The sequence below is a fragment of the Bos mutus genome, chromosome 14 (assembly GCF_027580195.1).
Source record: "Bos mutus isolate GX-2022 chromosome 14, NWIPB_WYAK_1.1, whole genome shotgun sequence".
Classification (NCBI taxonomy): domain Eukaryota; kingdom Metazoa; phylum Chordata; class Mammalia; order Artiodactyla; family Bovidae; genus Bos; species Bos mutus.
The window spans coordinates 7811881-7832892 of NC_091630.1; positions in this window are offsets into that span (position 1 = coordinate 7811881).

The following is a 21012-nucleotide window of genomic DNA, read 5'->3' on the forward strand; positions in this document are numbered from 1 at the left end:
TGAGAGGCTGCTGTCCAACCATCTGGTGTGAATGTTTTGAACTATGTAGGATATCTGCTGTTTCCTGCTGTATAAGACCTAGCTGCATGTTGTCATCAGTACTGTGTGGAATGGCAGTATGACTATTTTAAGGCAGAATTGAAGAGTTTACATGATCCTGATTCAAGGTGGTTAGGTGAATAACATAATCAGTCAACTTTTATTTCATTCATAAAAAACAAGTAAATTAACAAACAGCATAGTTGCAGTACCATAATCAGTACAGCTTTATTCCAGTAAAAAGTCTATGTAAAGAATAGTTACAAATTGTGCAAGCTGGATGAGCTTATGTTTGAGATGTTTCATCAGTTCAGTTCAGTTCATTCGCTCAGGCGTGTCCGACTCTTTGCGACCCCGTGAATCACAGCACGCCAGGCCTTCCTGTCCATCACCAACTCCTGGAGTTCACCCAGACTCACATCCATCAAGTCAGTGATGCCATCCAGCCATCTCAGCCTCTGTCATCCCCTTCTCCTCCTGCCCCCAATCCCTCCCAGCATCAGAGTCTTTTCCAATGAGTCAACTCTTCACATGAGGTGGCCAAAGTACTGGAGTTTCAGCTTTAGCATCATTCTTTCCAAGGAAATCCCAGGGCTGATCTCCTTCAGAATGGACTGGTTGGATCTCCTTGCAGTCCAAGGGACTCTCAAGAGTCTTCTCCAACACCACAGTTCAAAAGCATCAATTCTTTGGTGCTCAGCTTTCTTCACAGTCCAACTCTCACATCCATACATGACCACAGGAAAAACCATAGCCTTGACTAGACGGACCTTTGTTGGCCAACTAATGTCTCTGCTTTACAATATGCTATCTAGGTTGGTCATAACTTTTCTTCCAAGGAGTAAGCGTCTTTTAATTTCATGGCTGCAGTCACCATTTGCAGTGATTTTGGAGCCCAGAAAAATAAAGTCTGACACTGTTTCCACTGTTTCCCCATCTACTTCCCATGAAATGATGGGACCGGATGCCATGATCTTCGTTTTCTGAATGTTGAGCTTTAAGCCAACTTTTTCACTCTCCACTTTCACTTTCATCAAGAGGCTTTTTAGTTCCTCTTCACTTTCTGCCATAAGGGTGGTGTCATCTGCATATCTGAGGTTATTAATATTTCTCCCGGCAATCTTGATTCCAGCTTGTGCTTCTTCCAGCCCAGCATTTCTCATGATGTACTCTGCGTAAAAGTTAAATAAGCAGAGTGACAATATATAGCCTTGACGTACTCCTTTTCCTATTTGGAACCAGTCTGTTGTTCCATGTCCAGTTCTAGCTCTTGCTTCCTGACCTGCATATAGGTCTATAATTCCTCGGTGTCTTTACAGTTTATATTCTGTCCTATTTCCACCATGTGTAACAACTTGAGATGAAAAAGGTAGAAATGATTAAGAGATATCATTGTTTTTATTTGCAAGCATTATCATGGATGCAAGAGGTATTTCAGAAGCAGTGGTAACAGGGAATCCAATGTTCAATCCCCAGCTTAGTGGTCATTAGAGGTAAATCTTTTTTGCAATGCCAAGACTGAGAAATTTTTATCCTGCAGATTGTAGTTAGATTTCCTGATTCCTGGATCCTGATAGAGTTGAAATGAGTATTTGAGGTTGCAGCTTCTATATTTCTGGCTTTTGGATTAAAGAAAAGATATGAGTTTCCTTGGAAAGCTAGTCCTGTGCTGCTATTCTGGTAATCAATCCAGGAAGGCCAGCCTGGAGCCTTCATTTTGAGCCATTCCAAAGTATTTGTAAGTATCTAATTGCCTTATTAAATCTCTTTCTTTTATATTAAGTTTAATGGTTCAAAATATATGTGAACAAGTTCTGACATAGCTACATAGATTTTGAACTCCTACAGGATATAGTATATCATGATTTTAAACACTAGTCTTCTTACTGCTCTTAATCAAGCAAATGATCTTATTCAATTTTTATTTTTATTTCTTTTTATGGAACTGATCAGCATAATAGCTTCCTTACATTTTGTTTTTAAATAATTTCATCTACTACTCAATAGGAGCCATGAATATGATAATGTTTTTGTACATATATAAACTATAAACAATATTATGCATTTGAAAATGTGTACAATATTCTAAGATAAACATTTTACAAATGTCTTCAAATAGACAACCAGTACGGGCAAAATTTCTAGTAAAGAAAGTTTACAAAGAAGTGTTAGTAGCAGCTGGCCTAGGGAACATTTGCAAGAACATTTGTACATTTAGACTGGGCCAGAAAAACATTTGTTTTGTCATAATGATTGAAATAAACACTTTAATTTAGGTAGAGTTTGAGACCAAAACATGTGTCTCCAAATAAAATAATATTTAGGAAATAAATACTCTTGTAAATATGTTTCTTTACAAAGCAAATACTTTTTGTTTTTGACGGTGCAGGTGGTACGGTACTTAAGGAAGGTATGGGTGTGATTCTTCATGACAGAATAAAGGACACATGTTTTCCTTTTCTGCAATTTTTTCCTTATCTTCACTATGTAGTAGGAAAAAATGATCAATGCAAATAATAGATAATAAGATTATAAATAAGATGGATAATATTTATTATTATCTTCATTGAAATGTATCTGTTAAATGTAGTAAAGGAATCTAAACTTGGTCCACTCATAGTGTTCTGTAAATGTTGGGATATAAAGGACTTTTGATTATATGGAATATAACGTTTACAACTGTGTTAAGATCTTAAGTTTAATTATGTTTCAAAATACATGCATATGGTTTTATAAAGTGTATCTGCCTATTATACCTATGTTACTTCATGTCATCTGAGGACATTTAGCATATTAGAGCCGGTGCAAGCTGCCTTCTTGGAAGGTGGCTCTTGGAGCTGAATGCATGATTGATTCCTTAATATGGTAACTGTGGATGAAAGCCTTACTGATTAACAGCAATATGCCTTAGGAGAGCACGTGAATGTATGTGATGGTGGTGGTTTAGCTGATTTTCCAGTCTGGATGATCTCTCCACTGATGTAACTGGTTTAGAATCATCTCTTGGTATTGTGCTCCTGTCAGTTTCTTCCTTTACATTTGTTAATATTTGCTTTATATATTTAGGTGCCTATATGTTTACAAGTTTTACATCTTCTTGGAGCAATTTCTTTATCATTATATAAAGTTCTTTCTTGCCTCTTGTTACAGTCTTTAAGTCAATTTTTTCCAATATAAATGTTGCTATCCCAGATTTCGTTTCATATTCATTTTCATGGAAACCCTTTTTCCATCCCTTCATTTTCAGTCTGTATATATCTTTAACACTGAACTGAGTATCATAGGCAGTATATATGTGTGTGTGTATCCATTCAGCCAGTCTGCATTTTTGATTGAAACTCTATTTACATGTAAAATAGTTCTTGATAGGTAAGTACTTATTGCCATTTTTTTTCATTGCTTTGGGCTTGTTTATGTAGTTGTTTTTTGCTCCTTTCTTTTTTGGCTCTCTTCCCTTGTGGTTTGATGACTATTTTAGTATTATTTTGTATTCCTTTCCCATTTTTGAAAAATATAGATTATCTATTATAGATTTGTCTTTTGTGGTTACTTTGAGGTTCATATTTAACAACAGTTATAAATACATAAATTTATTTATTTTAGGTTGATGATCTTTTAAGTTTGAATTTATGCTAACAGCCCTGTATTTTTACTGCCCATTCCCCACAATGTTTAATGGTCTTGAAATCATATTTTTCACCTTTTTGCTTACATCCCTTTATATCCCTATTTACATCCCTCAGCTACTTACTGTGGATGTGGATGATTTTACTACTTTTGTTTTTTAATCGTTTTACTAACTTCATAAGTGGTTGAACTATATTACCTTTACTATATGCTTGCTTTCATGAGATTTTTTTTCTCTTGTGACTTTCATATTTCTAGTTATTATCTCTCTCTTTTGAGTTTGTGGTGAAGAATGCCTCTGGAGGAAAACAAGGCAGCCATGGAGGCAGCGTGCTAGTGCTGAGTCACACGCAGTGGGGGGGACACTCACTGCCTCTCTCTCCCCACACACCAGTGCTGGCACTTAATAGAGAAGACCCCAGAGATGATGGCCTTTTGAGTGCCCGCTGTGCTAAACAATAGAGAAGAAATGCAGCCCGAGGGGGTGAGGTTTGAGCACCTGATGCACCACTGATCAACAGAGAAGGACCAAAGGACCAGCCAGGGATGCCAGCCGTCAGACACTAAAAAAAGGTTCTGACAGTGCCAGATCTTCTACGCCCTTGGCCACCAGCTTCCCTGTGCAGTGGGTGTTGTCACAATCCAAGCAACCACACCACCTCCACAATTGGTCCTCGCTGGGGCAGAGCTGTCAGAGGCTAGAAAAAATCCTAAAAGCACCATGCCTCCTGTGCCTGTGGCTGCAGGATTCCCTGCATAACCAGCACCGTCAGGGTCCCCACGATCCAAGCAACAGCATCGTCTCCACAACTGGTCCTCACTGGGGCAGAGCTGCCAGAGGCTAGGAAAAACCCTAAAGGCACCATTTCTCTTGTGCCTGTGACTGCCAGCTTCCCTGTGTACCTGGCACCATGATCCCTGCATAACGGGTACCTCCAGGATCCCTGCAATCCAAGCAACCACACCACCTCCACAACTGGTCCTCACTGGGGCAGAGATGGAGAATGCCAGAAAAAGCCCTAATAGGACCATGTCTCTTGTACCTGGGGCTGCTTCCCTACATACCCGGCACTGCCGGGGTCCATACAGTCCACGTTGCTGCACAACCTCCATGTCTGGTCCTTGGTGGGACAGACCCCCAGCCTCCAGGGAAGCCTCAGGAGCAAATTCCTGTGGATGACCCACAGGCAGAGGTGGGAATAAAGCCACAGTTGAGCTCCCGCGACAGAGTGGCTAAGGAAATGTGCAGTTATTTGCAAGAGGACTTTTTAATCTTGACCCGTTCACACAAGTTACTGACATCATAGGATCCAGAAGGGAAAAATGAGGACCATAAATCCAGGGGCTTCATTCTTCACAGATTTTTCCATCACATATGCTTACGTACATCCACATTCTATTACCACCACCAACAGCAGCAAAGTTTGTGTATTTATTGGCTAGAAAATATGCAGAGAGTTCCTAAGACATGTTCATTCTTCATCTTCTTCAATCTGGATGGCACACTGAGAGATTCAGAGGAAGAATTCAAGAGGTAAGAGGTAAGATCTAGCTTTTGAATGTAATTTTTAATTCCTGTTTAAAACAAAGCTTTATGTTTCTTCACTTTTCCATTAAAATTCAAATATACAGGAGGTTTGATTTCATCTGCCATATGTCAAAAGTTAATATTAAAATTATCTGATAGCCAAAACAAAATCATTTTCACAGTCATTTTTGTGTTACAAATACATTTCTAATAACCAAGCACATATTTAGAATTAAATTCAAGAAGTGAAGCAGTTTAGCATAGATTATCTTAATTGCTTCTAACTGTAATAACGCTTACCAATTTTATAGTTGAGAAGCTAAAGCTCAAAGAGCTTATATTTAATAAGTTCTAGAGTTTATATTGCAATTTTGTTAAGTGTGTTTTTTCACTTGCAATACTTTAGAATCCTTCCCATAATGCTGCAGAACAGAAAGCAGCTGGGCTGTTTCCACTTGTGATTTCCTAATACAAAGTGCTTGAACTGTCCTTTTCCATCAAAGGAAAATAATTTGTTTCTGTTTTTATTTATTCACATTATGATTTATCACATTACTAGAGGCTATCAAATGCTTCTAGATAGTCATTATTTTTATTGTAATCATCAAGAAGTTTTCCATTTTAAACACAGTATGTAAAAATAGTTCTTAAAGGTCTTACATGCCTAGACACTTAAAAAATTAGATATTCAAACACATGGAAAATCTCATACGCGAGCTAAAGAGAGAAATTCAGTAATAAATCAACTGTTCGTTGTTATACATTCCTTAGAGTTTAAAATAGTTTATGTCTATCCACTTGATTGTCCAAGCCACATTTAAAGGAAATGGATTATGTCTTCTGCCTTATTACTTTGTCCAAACCACCTCAAGCACTGTTATATACATAATTGTTAAATGAGATTTACAGATGTTTATAGATATTAAAGTTGACCTGCACTCCATTTACCAGTCATACATAGAGGATGCAGTTCTCTATTTTAAATGCAGTGAATTACATGGCATTTTATAACTACTCTGATTTTTTTCCCCTTAGTCTCCCTTAGCTGGTGCCAATAATTTATCTTATGAGGTTCAAAGTCTTCTCTGATGAAGTACTTATTCCCTAGGAAAGGTGACATGTGGATTTATACTCTTTCTAACTTGTAAATGTATTCTCCGAGAGCTTTTGGGAGGACAGATTTGATAAAGTGATTGAGCGCACCTGGGCTGAATGGAAGTCTAAAAATGCAATATATGTGTTCCAGAGCTGTGAAACGAGCAGAAAAAAAGTGAGGAAAGAATGTTTAAATCACTTTATTTTTTGTCTATATCAATTCCCTCTCATTCTCTCTCTGTCTCTCACTCATCGCATACATTTTTTATGAATTCACAAAATGAACATCAGCATCAAAATCTGCACTTAAGAGGACATAGATAAAGGTGACTTCTAATTGTTGAACTCACTGCTGGTTTTGATTTTCACAAATTGAATGGCATATCACATACTAATGGTCATTTGCTTACTTAGATTGACGTTCATATTAAATTTGGAATTTCACTGAACCATTTTTGTGAATGACCAAAACTGCTTCTGTGGCATACACAGGAAACTGGATCAGGGTTAAATACTACATTCTTCTATGTATGAGTAGAAGTATTTTGCTGTTCTCTTTTTTCAAGGACCTCTGATGCAATCTTAAAGTATTTCTTTTTAACCTACCTTTTCACACTTCACCATCTAAGTATAAATCGTCTGTGCATTTGTGTGTGTGTTGAACATTCCGGTTGTATACACATTCATTCATAATTCTGAAACAGCACAGCATATGCGGTAATTTGCAATTATAAAGTATTCTTTTACAAGAAAGTGCAGGGAAACTGGAGTTCGCTCTCGATGGTGCATTTTTTTTTTAAACCAATTTGATGCAGAGTCGAGCTGTAATGAGTTGAACTAATGAGCTTCCCTGTAGTTCAAATGCAAAGTGACTACTTTTAAGGAGGAAGAATGTTAGTCACATTTTTTCCTGACCTTCTCTAAAAGAGTTCAGTCCTTTTATTTTACCAAATGAAAATTGAAATCCAGTCTGGAGGAAATTTACTTCCACCTTCCCTCATTGTAGCCTGGAACAACTCTCTCCATTTGTCTCTGACAGCTTAATAAAAAGAAGGATCCTCTGAAAGGTAAAAACACTGAAATTTATTATTACTCTTCCTTTGCAATTTCAAATGATAGCATTAGAGTGTTTTGTTCTTACATGCCATTTTTCTTCCCTGGAACCTAATTGTGTTGCTCCTTTACCATTTATCCATCTGTCACCATGCACACTTTTACAATGGACGCCTCTTCTCAACATTTACAGTAACATAAGCAACAGCATTTAAGTGACTTGCCAGAACCACAGCCACTTACTTGTCAAGTCTTCATTGAAAAAACAAATAAACATGATTTCCAATTCTGTGCCCATAAATTGCGTTGTGTAACCTAATAAATGAGGGATCAATTTGTTTTTAAGTTGTGAAAGGAGCTAATAACCCTTGGCAAAGCGCTTACTCTCCACAGTACCCATGTTTTGGCTTTATAATAGTTCGAAAGGGATAGCATTCGGTAGAAACTTTATTCTTTTTTTATTTTTTAAAATAAGAAATCTCAAATTCTTTTTTATCTTGACAGAATTACCCCCACGGATGCTGCTGAAAAAACAGCAGTTCAATAGAGTCCTCAGGCCATACAGGTTTTCAACCGCCCAGGCCCTGAGGGTCGGCCGGGTTGCCCTCTGCTGCCAGTGCGCTCGGAGCCAGCTGTCTTCTAGTCCTCCAAAGAGGAGCTCTTAGCCTCGCCTATTCCAGGGCCCTTGCCTTTATAGCGTGCGCATACACCCTTTTTGGGTCAGCCCAGGTAGCTCTTGAAGAAGAATTTCATTCGCCTGGGGGCCAGGCTCAGATGAATGGTCCTCTCAAAGTTATCCCAGACTTCCTCCTGTCTGACATGCGTGATGATCATGTCGATGTAGATCAACCAGATATCCATGTAGCTTTGGGTAGATGGCTCAGCATTTTTCTCAAAAATGGCTTTGACATTCTCCACAACCCCCAGCTATACTCTTAAATTTTGAATTTTGATCTTTTCCCAGGTTGGCAATACCCTCATGAGGCTGGGCAGCGGCACCCCAGCCCCCAGACAGCTACAATCATGAGGGTGAACAACCAAAGGACAAGCGTTCTGTACCTGGATGGCCGTTCCGTGTTTCACTTACGTACAGTTTCAGTTCAGTCGCTCAGTCCTGTCTGACTCTGCGACCCCATGGACTGTAGCCCACCAGGCTCCTCTGTCCATGGAATTTTCCAGGCAAGAGTACTGGAGTGGGTTGCCATATCTTTCTGCAGGGGGTCTTCCTGACCCAGGTATTGAACCCAGGTCTCCAGCATTGCAGGCAGAGGGGCTTTACCGTCTGAGCCACCGGAGAAGCCCCATATATTGGATACATATAAGTTAATGAGTGAAATATTCCCTTCTGTTATTGATCTCTCTATCATTATATACTGTTCTTTGTCTTTATCAACTTTGTTTTAAAGCTTATTTTGTGTGATATGAGTATTGCTATCCTTGCTTTCTCCTTGTTTCCATTTACACGAAATGTCTTTTTCCATCCACTTACTTAGAATCTTTGTGTGTCTTTCACCCTAAAGTGAGTCTCTTGTAGGAAGCATATTGTAGGTTCTTATTTTTTATTCATTTTGCCACTCTATGTTTTTTGATTTGAGCATTTACTTCATTGGGATTTACAGTAATTTTTGATGTTTGTACTTACTGTTACTTTAAATCTTGTTTTCCAGTTGATTTGGTAGTTTTTCTTGTTCATGTCTTCATTTTGTTTTTCCTTTTGTGGTTTAGTGGTTTATTTTGTATTATGCTAGAGTTATTTTCTTTTTGATTTCTCTAAATATATTGTGTGTTTTTGATTTGTGGTTACTCTGGTTTATAGGTACATCAACCAATAGCTATATTTACCTGCTTTACACTAATAGTCATATAAATTCAAACACATTTTAAAAGATCTACTTTTTTTACTCCTCTCACATTTTGTGATTATTCCTATTTTTAATTTTAATTATTATTCTTTTGATATTAATTGTAGTCATAATTGCTTTTAGAAGTTTTTGGAGTATTTCTGATCTAGTTGCCAACTAATTTTTAATGATCTTCAGTTCTCTTATATATTTGCCTTTCTTATTGTAATTTTCCCTTTCTTATACATTCTTGCTACCTTGATAGGTTTAGTATTGCTATGCTCTTTTAGTTTTGTTTTCTATATTTTTTTAGTTAAAAGCAAGTCATTAGATCCTGTCCACTCTCAAGGGAATGGGATTGCATAAGAGTTGTAATAATAGAAATCTAGAATCATTAGAGCTATCTAAAAATCTGTCTACCAATGAGGCAAAAATAAAGACTGTCAGCACCTACTTTTCTGCCCCCTCTTCCAATTTAATCAGTTAAATTAAATTAAAACTTACAATATACCCCATGAATTATGTATAATAAAGCAATGTAAAAGGGGTTTTAAAATAGAAATGGTAAAAGTATTTCAAAACAGGAAGAAGGAAAAAAATTAATAAGACCAGAGCAGAATCTTTTAATGCAAGAGACAAACTACATTCTTCTGAATACCTGTATCAAGTATTAGTTCAGACATTTTATATAAATTATAATAATGAGTAGACGTGAACATGAGAACATAAAATCTATATAAAAGACTAATGTTATAAATTCTGGATTAACATATGATTCAGTTGCATTAAAAATTATTTGAAATTGAGTAATTTAATGGCATTAAAAATTAAAGGAAACAGAAGATATCACCTTTATTGATAAAATAAGAAGTAAAATAAAACTGATTTTAATATGTAATTCAATAATTTTTGGATTTAATTGACCTGGAAAGAGTTTGCAAGCAGTAATAGTTTTAATTATTCATGAAGTGAAACATGCATAAATATAAAGGTGCATATGGAAAAAGAGAGGACAGCAGTTTCATGAAAATACTCTAAAACGTAATAGTTAAGGTTATATTCTGTTACCTCAGGAAATAGCCCTGGCTCTTTTCAACATCCAAAAGACATGATACAGAGCCAATAGCAATTCCCCTCGCACTTTAATACTATTTCAGGCGGATTTGTCCAGCATAGTGTTCCATCTGCCACTTTATCATCTGCTTATTGGTTCGACAATGTTTATTGCGTCTCAGGCACTGTTTTAACCACTCTTCTATGCACTAGTATTGAGCTTACATTTGTCTCCCGTGCACACATTGCTCCTTGCACACCATCAAGAACAGAAGCTGCAAAATAGTCAAAATTATGTTCATACTATTTTATCTTTACATAGGTTATGTTCATATCCATGCTTAAGTACTTTCACTTACAAAGTAAGGAGCTCTGTTTTAAGTATCGTATTTTTAGAACTGAATATACAACTAAACCTAAAGTGAAACCAATAGATTATGTGCATCTGAAAAACTGCTGGGTTCAATTCATCCCCAAGTTCATGTGCTGTCTAGCACTAGCACAAATGTTTAGTTCTTTGAAATAGTAATTTATGTATTAAATACAAATGCCTGGAAAAAGGAACGTCTACTTCTACTTTTAGCCAAGTTAACTACATCAGAGCTTTATAGGGATTGAAACTGTAGGCAGTAGCTTAATGGTATATATACAGAAAGGATTTTTTTAAAATATGGGTACAGAAATAAAAGCTTTGGTCCCAAGTAGACACAAAGAGACAGAGAAAAAAGCAGAAAAGCTGTCACATGCTTTCTTGATCAGCTAGAATCACCTTAGCAGACCTACACAAAGGAAGAAGCAACCAAAGAGAAATGCCTTGAAACTGAGGAAGAGAATTGTATATAGTCACGTGGGAATCATGTCTAGGGACTACTTTACAAAATAAATCATCTATATTTTGAAGCCTAGTTGTCATTTAATAGCAAGAGGATAAAACAACCCTAGGATAATGTTTACTGCTTCCTTTTTTTTTTCTTTTTTTTTATAATTTTATTTTATTTTTAAACTTTACAATATTGTATTAGTTTTGCCAAATATCGAAATGAATCTGCCACAGGTATACCTGTGTTCCCCATCCTGAACCCTCCTCCCTCCTCCCTCCCCATACCATCCCTCTGGGTCATCCCAGTGCACCAGGCCCAAGCATCCAGTATCGTGCATTGAACCTGGATTGGCAACTCGTTTCATACATGATAGTATACATGTTTCAATGCCATTCTCCCAAATCTTCCCACCCTCTCCCTCTCCCTCTCCCACAGAGTGCATAAGACTGTTCTATACATCAGTGTCTCTTTTGCTGTCTCGTACACAGGGTTATTGTTACCATCTTTCTAAATTCCATATATATGCGTTAGTATACTGTATTGGTGTTTTTCTTTCTGGCTTACTTCACTCTGTATAATAGGCTACTGCTTCCTTTTATAATCTACAAAATGGATTAGAATCAATCTGAATATTCTTTGGAAGGACTGATGCTAAAGCTGAAACTCCAATATTTGGCCACTTGATACAAAGAGCAGACTCACTGGAAAAGACCCTGATTCTTGGAAAGATTGAGGGCAGGAGAAGGGTGTGACAGAGGATGAGATGGTTGGTTCTATATGAGATGGTTAAGGATTGAGCAACGTTGTTTCAGTAGACAGAAAATGAGACCAGAAGGGTATGAAGGAATTAGGACTTGTTTATAAATTATTTGGAATTTGAAGAAAAGAGGGTAATTTAACAAACTTTATTTTGGATAACTGAATAATTAGTATGATATATATATGTAATTCTCGGAGAAGGCAATGGCACCCCACTCCAGTACTCTTGCCTGGAAAATCCATGGACGGAGGAGCCTGGTGGGCTGCAGTCCATGGGGTCGCTAGGAGTTGGACACGACTGAACGACTTCACTTTCACTTTTCACTTTCATGCATTGGAGAAGGAAATGGCAACCCACTCCAGTGTTCTTGCCTGGAGAATCCCAGGGATGGGGAAGCCTGGTGGGCTGCCATCTATGGGGTTGCACAGAGTCGGACACGACTGAAGTGACTTAGCAGCATACATGTAATTCTGGAGGAGGAAAATTTTGTTTTGAGTAAAGATATGTTTAAAGCATCTGAGAATCATGCAGTTGGTTACTGATCTACAAGAAAGCTGAAACACCATCTGACTCATGGAATAAAAAAGTCTGCTTAATGATGCAAGTCTTGAGAATCATTATCTGAAGATATGGATGAAAATACATCCACCATTAGAGTATAAAAAAAGTAAAAATCTATGTGTAGAATTCTGAAAGATACTTATCAGTAGAAGATTGTACTAAAATGACTGGAACTTTAGAGGAGAAGAACATAAGATGATGTCATGGATGACGATAGACCTTCAAGAAATATGGTATGATTAATAGTAACAGATGTCATTAAGAGTAAGATCAGAAAATATACCACAGTTACTAGTGAGAATCATTACCAGCCGTGATAAAAAGGGCCCTAAACAGCTAACTGCACTGGTAGTCTTAAAACAAATATAGAAATACATATGACTGAAAAAAAATCATAATTGTAAATCAAAGGGGAAAAATTTAAGAATAAGATTTTGAAATGATGATAGTAAAGATATAAGGAATTCATATAGGCTGGCATTTCTATATAATTTATGTCAGCAATGTATGCACTCATTCAAACCATATGAGAAATAACAACAAAAACCTGAGAACTACAGAGTCTCATTCAAACCTCATAAGAAATAAATATCTGGGAGACACAGCTTCAGTTTCACAAATATAAAAAGATCCAGAGTTGCTTAAGTTCACTCAACTGGTAACTGACAGAACTAGAATTTTAACCCACATAGATTTTTAGCCTCTACACAATACTCAGTTTTGCTACATCTAGTCCATGGGCTCGCAAGAGTCAGACAAGACTTCCCAACTAAACAACAGCAATAAATAAAAAAGAGTGATGGAACATATAGCATCTACTTGTGAATGGAAGAAGTAATTGGGCATGTTCTATTGTTTTATGAATCTTCAAAGAATTCAAGGATGTCCATGATGCTTTTTGTGTTAAGTAATTTTAAAGAATATTCTAATAGTCAGTCAGACAGTTGAGTCACTCCAGTCACTCAGTCGTGTTCGACTCTGCAACTCCATGGACTGCAGCACGCCACACCTCCCTGTCCATCACCAACTCCCGGAGTCCACCCAAACTCATGTCCATTGAGTTGGTGATGCCATCCAACTATCTCATCCTCTGTCATCCCCTTCTCCTCCTGCTCTCAATCTTTCCCAGCATCAGGGTCTTTTCAAATGAGTCATTTCTTCGCATCAGGTGCCCAAAGTATTAGAGTTTCAGCTTCAGCATCAGTCCTTCCAATGAACACCCAGGACTGGTCTCCTTTAGGATGGACTGGTTGGATCTCCTTGCAGTCCAAGAGACTCTCAAGAGTCTTCTCCAACACCACAGTTCAAAAGCATCAATTCTTCACCACTCAGCTTTCTTTATAGTCTGACTTTCACATTCATACGTGACCACTGGAAAAACCATAGTCTTGACTAGACAGACCTTTGTTGGCAAAGTAATGTCTCTGCTTTTGAATATGCTATCTACGTTGGTCATAACTTTTCTTCCAAGGAGTAAGCGTCTTTTAATTTCATGGCTGCAGTCACCATCTGCAGTGATTTGGAGCCCAGAAAAATAAAGTCAGCCACTGTTTCCACTGTTTCCCCATCTAATTCCCATGAAGTGATGGGACCGGATGCCATGATCTTCGTTTTCTGAATGTTGAGCTTTAAGCCAACTTTTTCACCCTCCTCTTTCACTTTCATCAAGAGGCTCTTTAGTTCTTCTTCACTTTCTGCCATAAGGGTGGTGCCATCTAATAATCTAACCAGCATAAATTCATGTGTGTTGCCCAGCTATATCTCATATTTTAGGGTTGTTGTTGCTGTTGTTCAGTCAATAACTTGGGTCCAACTCTTTGAGACCCTATGGACTACAGCATGACATCATTTGGAGATGTCCAGTGTAAAGTCATGTCTTGTGTTGCTGAAAAAGGATGTTTGCTATGACTTGTGTGTTCTCTTGGCAGAATTCTGTTAGCCTCTGCCCTGCTTCATTTGTACTCCAATGCCAAACTTGCCTGTTATTCTAGGTACCTCTTGGCTTCATCCTTTTGCATTCCAGTCCCCATAAAGGCAAACAAACGTGAATCAGTGGTAGTGAGGTGGATGAACCTAGAACCTGTAATACAGACTGAAGGAAGTCAAAAATAGAAAGACAAATATCATATATATGTATATATATAGAGAGAGAGTCTAGAAAAATGGTATTAATGGAGTTAATTACAGAGAAGAAGTGGAGATGTAGAGAAAGGACATGTGGACACAGTGGGAGAAGATGAGGGTGGGAACTGAGAAAGTAGCCTTGACATATATGCACTTGTAAAATGGACAGCTAGCAGGAAGGTGCTATATAACACAGGGCGTCTGGCGCTCTGTGATGACCTAGACGGGTGGGGCAGGGGAGGGGAGGGAGGCTCCAAAGGGAGGGAAGATGTGTGTAGCTACAGCTGAACTGTTCTGTAGTACACTGTACAGCAGAAACCAGTAACATTATAGATCAATTTTCCTCAAATGAAAAAAGTAAATTAAAAAATAAAACAATATTGTTCAGAGGGCTTCTGAAAGACAAAATTTATCAACAACCTAAAAAAAAGTAAATCTGTCAACATCTTTTCTTTTCCTGTGAAACTTTACTTTGCATAGATGTTTCATAATATTTTAGGCATATGAATAAAGGATTTCTGCACAGCTCCTTCGGAGAAGGCAATGGCAACCCACTCCAGTACTCTTGCCTGGAAAATCCCATGGACGGAGGAGCCTGGTAGGCTGCAGTCCATGGGGTCGCGAAGAGTCGGACACGACTGAGCGACTTCACTTTGACTTTTCACTTTCATGCATTGGAAAAGGAAATGGCAACCCACTCCAGTGTTCTTGCCTGGAGAATCCCAGGGACGGGGGAGCCTGATGGGGTCGCACACACGACTTAGCAGCAGCAGCAGCAGCACAGCTCCTTAGAATCTAATTGTTTCTAAAAGACTCTTCTATGCTCACTTTTATGGCTGTTTTGAAAATCATTGGTTCACACAATAGGTACTATTTTTAGGTGTATATTGTGGGCTAAATAACAGTTCCCCAAGATATCCGTGTCCTAATCACCAAAACCTGTGATTGTTACTTCATGTGATAACAGGGATTTTAGAGATGTGATTCAGGACCTTGAGATGAACAGCTTATCCCATATTAGCCAGGTGAGCTCTAAAGTTAATCACGGTAGTTCTGTAAGAAGGAAGCAGAGATTTGACTTCAGAGACAGAAAAGGAAAAAGTGATGTTATGATGAAATAGATTTAAAGATGCTATGCTGCTAGCTTTGAAGCTAGAGGAAGCCGTCATTAACCATGAAATGTAAGAACTGCTGCTCTAATTGTTAGAATAACCAAGGAGATGGATTCTCCCCTGAGAGCTTCCCAAAGGAACACAACCAGGCTGGCCCCTTAGTTTTGGCCTAGTGAAACTGATTTCAGACTTCAGAACTCTAGAATTGTAAAAGAATAAATGTGTGTTGTTTTGAGGTTAAAAAACATGATAATCTCGATAGATGCAGAAAAAGCTTTTGACAAAATTCAACACTGATTTATGATAAAAATTCTCCAGAAAATGGGCATAGAAGGAACCTACCTCAACATAATAAAAGCCATATAGGACAAACCCACAGCAAATATTATGCTCACTGGTGAAAGACAAAGCATTTCCTCTAAGATCAGGAACAAGACAAGGGCGGCCATTCTCACTATTATTATTCAATGTAGTTTTGGAAGTCCTAGTCATGGCAATTAGAGAAGAAAAATAAAGCTATCCAGATTGGGCTTCCTTGGTGACTCAGATGGCAAAGAATCTGCCTGCAGTGCAGGTGACCAGGGTCATAAAGATCCCCTTGAGAAGAGAATGGCTACCCACTGCAGTATTCTTGTCTGGAGAATTCCACGGAGAGAGGAGCCTGGTGGGCTACAATCTATGGGGCTGCAGAGTCAAACATGACTGAGCAAATAACAGGAGAGGAGGAGATCCAGATTGGAAGAAGTAAAGCTCTCACTGTTTGCAGATGACATGATACTAAGCACTTTTTTAGACTGTACATCTTGTGATCACAATTTTTTTCAGCTTTATTATGCTTGAAAATATATTCAATCTACATATTTAAAAAATATTTCTGTTGCTTAATATTTCTAGGTTGACAAATTTCTCTATGATGCTTTAAAGATGTTTCTTCACTGCCCATTTGTGTGGATATTTTCTATATCTCTTGTCACTTTTACATTTGTTCCTCTGTATGTAAAGCATATTTTTATCTCTGGCTATCTTTTTTACACTTTCATTTTTCATTACAATTATTCAATTAATCATGCAATTTAACTGTACAATTTAATTATTATATGCTATAATTGTTTTCATTTTTTACATGGGATTCATTAAGCTTATTTGATTATAATTTTTATCAAACTTGAAAACATTTTTCTATAATTTGGGCACAAAACTTTTACATCTCTCTTTCTTTTCTTTTGTTCAGATCTCCAATTACTGCTGTATTTGTTTGTTTAGCATTGTCCCAGATTTCACTCATACCTTTTTTCTTCCCTCTATGTTTCATTTTAAATAGTTTTCATTGTTATGTCTTCTATTTTATTAATGTTTTTTTCCAAAGTGTTTACTCTCATGGCATCCTTAGCCAGTATATCTTTATTCTAAAATATATTTGTTTTCATATTCTAAAATTTTATCTGGGTAACTATATATCATCCATGTCTTTACATAACTTCTTCAACATATGAAATATAGTTATAATGAGTACCTATGTGTCTTTGTCTGATAATTCTGACACCTGATACTGTTCTGTTTTATTTTAATTATTTTTCTCATCACAAGTCTTGTTTGTCTGTTTCTTTGCATACCAGACAGTCTCTGACTGAATGTAAATTTTACCTTTTTGGGTAATAGATAATTTTGTGTTCCTACAAATGTTCCTAAACTTTGTTCTGGGACTCAGGTTACTTGGAACATTCTGGGGTTGGAACATTACTTGACTTTCTGGGGTCTTGTTTTTGCAACTTTTTAGCGGTACCTGAGAAGAATTTAGTGAATGACTAATTATTCTCAGTTACTGAGATAATACCATTCTCCATTTTCTACTCAGTGATCATGAATTTTCAGGTTTTTTAGTCTGGCCAATGGGAATAGTTGATATTCTTTGCCTTCAAAACTATTCTTCTAATTCAGATACTAGTTCTCCCAGAAAACTTTTCCCTGGGTTTCATACAGTTTCCTCAAGGGTGAATGTGTTTCCATATTTCATTTAATACTCAAGAGAGACCCTCTGCAGAGCTTCAGTTCTCTCTGCATGTCGCTTTCTGCGCTCTGGTATTGCATTGTGAACCTGATCACCTTGGTGTCTTGAGCTGTCAGCGTCACCCCCTCATCTTGGCAAATTCACCTGGCTTCCCTTGAGTTCCAGACTTCTTATGCTGGTCTGGAAATTCCCTCAGTGAAGTGATCTGGGATGTGTTTCTTTCTTTTCAGGGAGTACTGTCCTTCTTTGCCTCATACGCAGTATTCTGAAAGCCACTGCCTAATATTTTTTTGTCTGATTTCTTGGCTGTTTCAAGCGGAGGTAAAAATCCAGTCCTTTTATACACCTTGGTCTATGGTTTTGAATGTTCATTCTTTTCTATACATAGTAGAGGCAATTTTCATCTCAAAATAGCTCATGTTCTATTTGTTGTTGTTCAGATTTTGGATATCATCTTTATCATTATTTTCAGAAAAAAGCAGCCCAGTTAACAGCTTTATGTAATTTTTAGATTGTTATTATGGGTATAATTGATTATTCAGATATGTGTTTATTAGTTTATGTTTTATAAATTAGTTTTACTTGTTCTTAGAATATAAAAAGTATACTTACTTTCTATTTTCATGATGTACCTCATTCAAATCTAAACTATATTTTTCATATGTTTTTATCATTACTGTCATTACAGATAGGTGCATGTGTTTATCTCTGGGCTTTCTATTTTGTTCTATTGATCTATATTTCTGTCTTTGTGCCAGGACCATACTATCTTGACGACTGTAGTTTTGTAGTATAGACTGTAGTATAGTTGTATATTTTCTGAAGTCAGGAAGGTTAATTCTTCCATTTCCATTCTTCTTTCTCAAGATTGCTTTGGCTATTCGAGGTTTTTTTTGTTTCCATACAAGTTGGGAAATTATTTGTTCTAGTGAAAAATATCATTGGTAGCTTGATAGGGATTGTGTTAAATCTATAGATTGCTTTGGGCAGTATATTCATTTTCACTGTAGTATACTTTGGGTAGTATACTCATTTTCCAATCCACCAACATGGTATATTTCTCCATCTGTTTGTGTCATCTTTGATTTCTTTCATCACTGTTTTATAGTTTTCTATAGGTCTTTAGTTTATTTTAGGTTTTATATAGGTCTTTTGTTTCTTTAGGTAAATTTATTCATCAGTATTTTATTCTTTTTGTTGCAATGGTAAATGGAATTGCTTCATTAATTTCTTTCTTTTTTCTTGTTGTTAGTGTATAGGAATGCAAGGGATTTCTGTGTATTAATTTTATACCCTGCAACTTTATATCTTCAATGATTAGCTCTACTAATTTTCTGGTGAAATCTTTAGGGTTTTCTATGTAGAGGATCATGTCATCTGCAAGCAGTGAGAGTCTTTTTCTTTTCCCATCTGGATTCTTTTTATTTCTTTTTCTTCTCCGGTTGCTGTGGCTAGGACTTCCAAAGCTATGTTGAATAGTAGTGGTGAGAGTGGGCGCCCTTGTCTTGTTCCTGACTTCAGGGGAAATGCTTTCAATTTTTCACCATTGAGGATAAATTTGCTGTGGGTTTGTTGTATATGGCTTTTATTATGTTAAGGTATGTTCCCTCTATGCCTACTTTCTGGAGAGATTTTAGCATAAATGGCTGTTGAATTTTGTCTAAGGCTTTCTCTGCATCTATTGAGATAATCACATGGTTTTTATCTTTCAGTTTGTTAATATGGTGTACCACATTGATTGATTTGAGAATACTGAAGAATCCTTGCATCCCTGGGATAGAGCCCACTTGGTCATGATGTACAATCTTTTTAATATGTTGTTGGATTCTGTTTGCTAGAGTTTTGTTGAGGATTTTTGCATCTATGTTTATCAGTGATATTGGCCTGTAGTTCTTTTTTGTAACATCTTTGTCTGGTTTTGGTATCAGGGTGTTGGTAACCTCATAGAATGAGTTTGGGAGTTTGCATTTTTCTGGAAGAGTTTGAGTAGGATAGATGTTTTTCTTCTCCAAATTTTTGATAGAATTCATATGTGAAGCCCATCTGATCCTGGGCTTCTGATTGTTGGAAGATTTTTGATAACAGTTTCAATTTCCATGTTTGTGATTGATTTATTCAGATTTTCTATTTCTTCCTGATTCAGTTTTAGAAGGTTATGATTTTCTAAGAATTTTTCCATTTCTTAATGTCATTATAGATAGAGTTGATTTGTAATTGATCTATTAACATTTGTTAAATTTCTTACTTTTTATTTCTAGCAATTTACTCTTACATGTCTAGTAACTTTTATTTCTATATCATGGTACTATGTTGATCAGGATTAAAGTTTTATCATTGTTTACTGTTTAGTACAGATTTATATTTTGCAACTCCACAAGTTTTTAGAGGGACTCCAAATTTAAACTAAAAGAATAAAGGTAAAACATGCCAATGATTCATTTCTGCAAGTAGGCTTAGAAGATTAGTGAGGGAACCATACACACGGACGCTGGGGAAATCCACTTTGTTTTCCAGTTCTTAGAAAGCTGTGTATCTACTGGTGTTTTGTAGCTTCTTTCACAGCATCATGCTCATTTGGAATACTTCAGCATACTCTTCTCGGGAGTGACCTGTATGTCATTTCTCTGTGGCTTCCTTCATCCTATTCTGCCTAGTACTAGTTAAATACAACAGTGTATAAATAAGAACCATCAAGTAATCCTTCTTAGTTTGCAGGGCCAGTGTATATTTCCCTTTATCTTTTCTTGATAACGGAATGCACACTTGATAGGGAATGAGAATAGGGCTTAAACTTGACACAGTCATACTCCTGCAAGTAAAGTTACCTTCAAGGCTCCAGCAGATACTAGTGGCTGGATAAAGAGAGCTGTTGTGTGTTAGGGGCTTCCCTGGTGGCTCAAATGGTAAAGGAACTGCCTGCAGTGCAGGAGACTTGGGTTCGCTCCCTGAGTTGGGAAGATCCCCAGGAGAAGGGAACGGCCCAGTTACGCCCAAAGCTCCAGCACGTGCTGCTGCTGCTAAGTCGCTTCAGTCCTGTCCGACTCTGTGCGACCCCAGAGACGCCAGCCCACCATTCTCCCCCGTCCCTGGGATTCTCCAGGCAAGAACACTGGACTGGGTTGGCATTTCCTTCTCCAATGCATGAAAGTGAAAAGTGAAAGTGAAGTCGCTCAGTCGTGTCCGACTCCTAGCGACCCCATGGACTGCAGCCTACCAGGCTCCTCGGTCCATGGGATTTGCCAGGCAAGAGTACTGGAGTGGGGGGCCATTGCCATCTCCGCCAGCACATGCTAGTGGCTGGTGAACACAGCTATTACCTAACTTATTTATACCTTATATTCTTCAACTGTAAAATTGAACTATTATTTGTAGTTATAGCATGATGGTTGT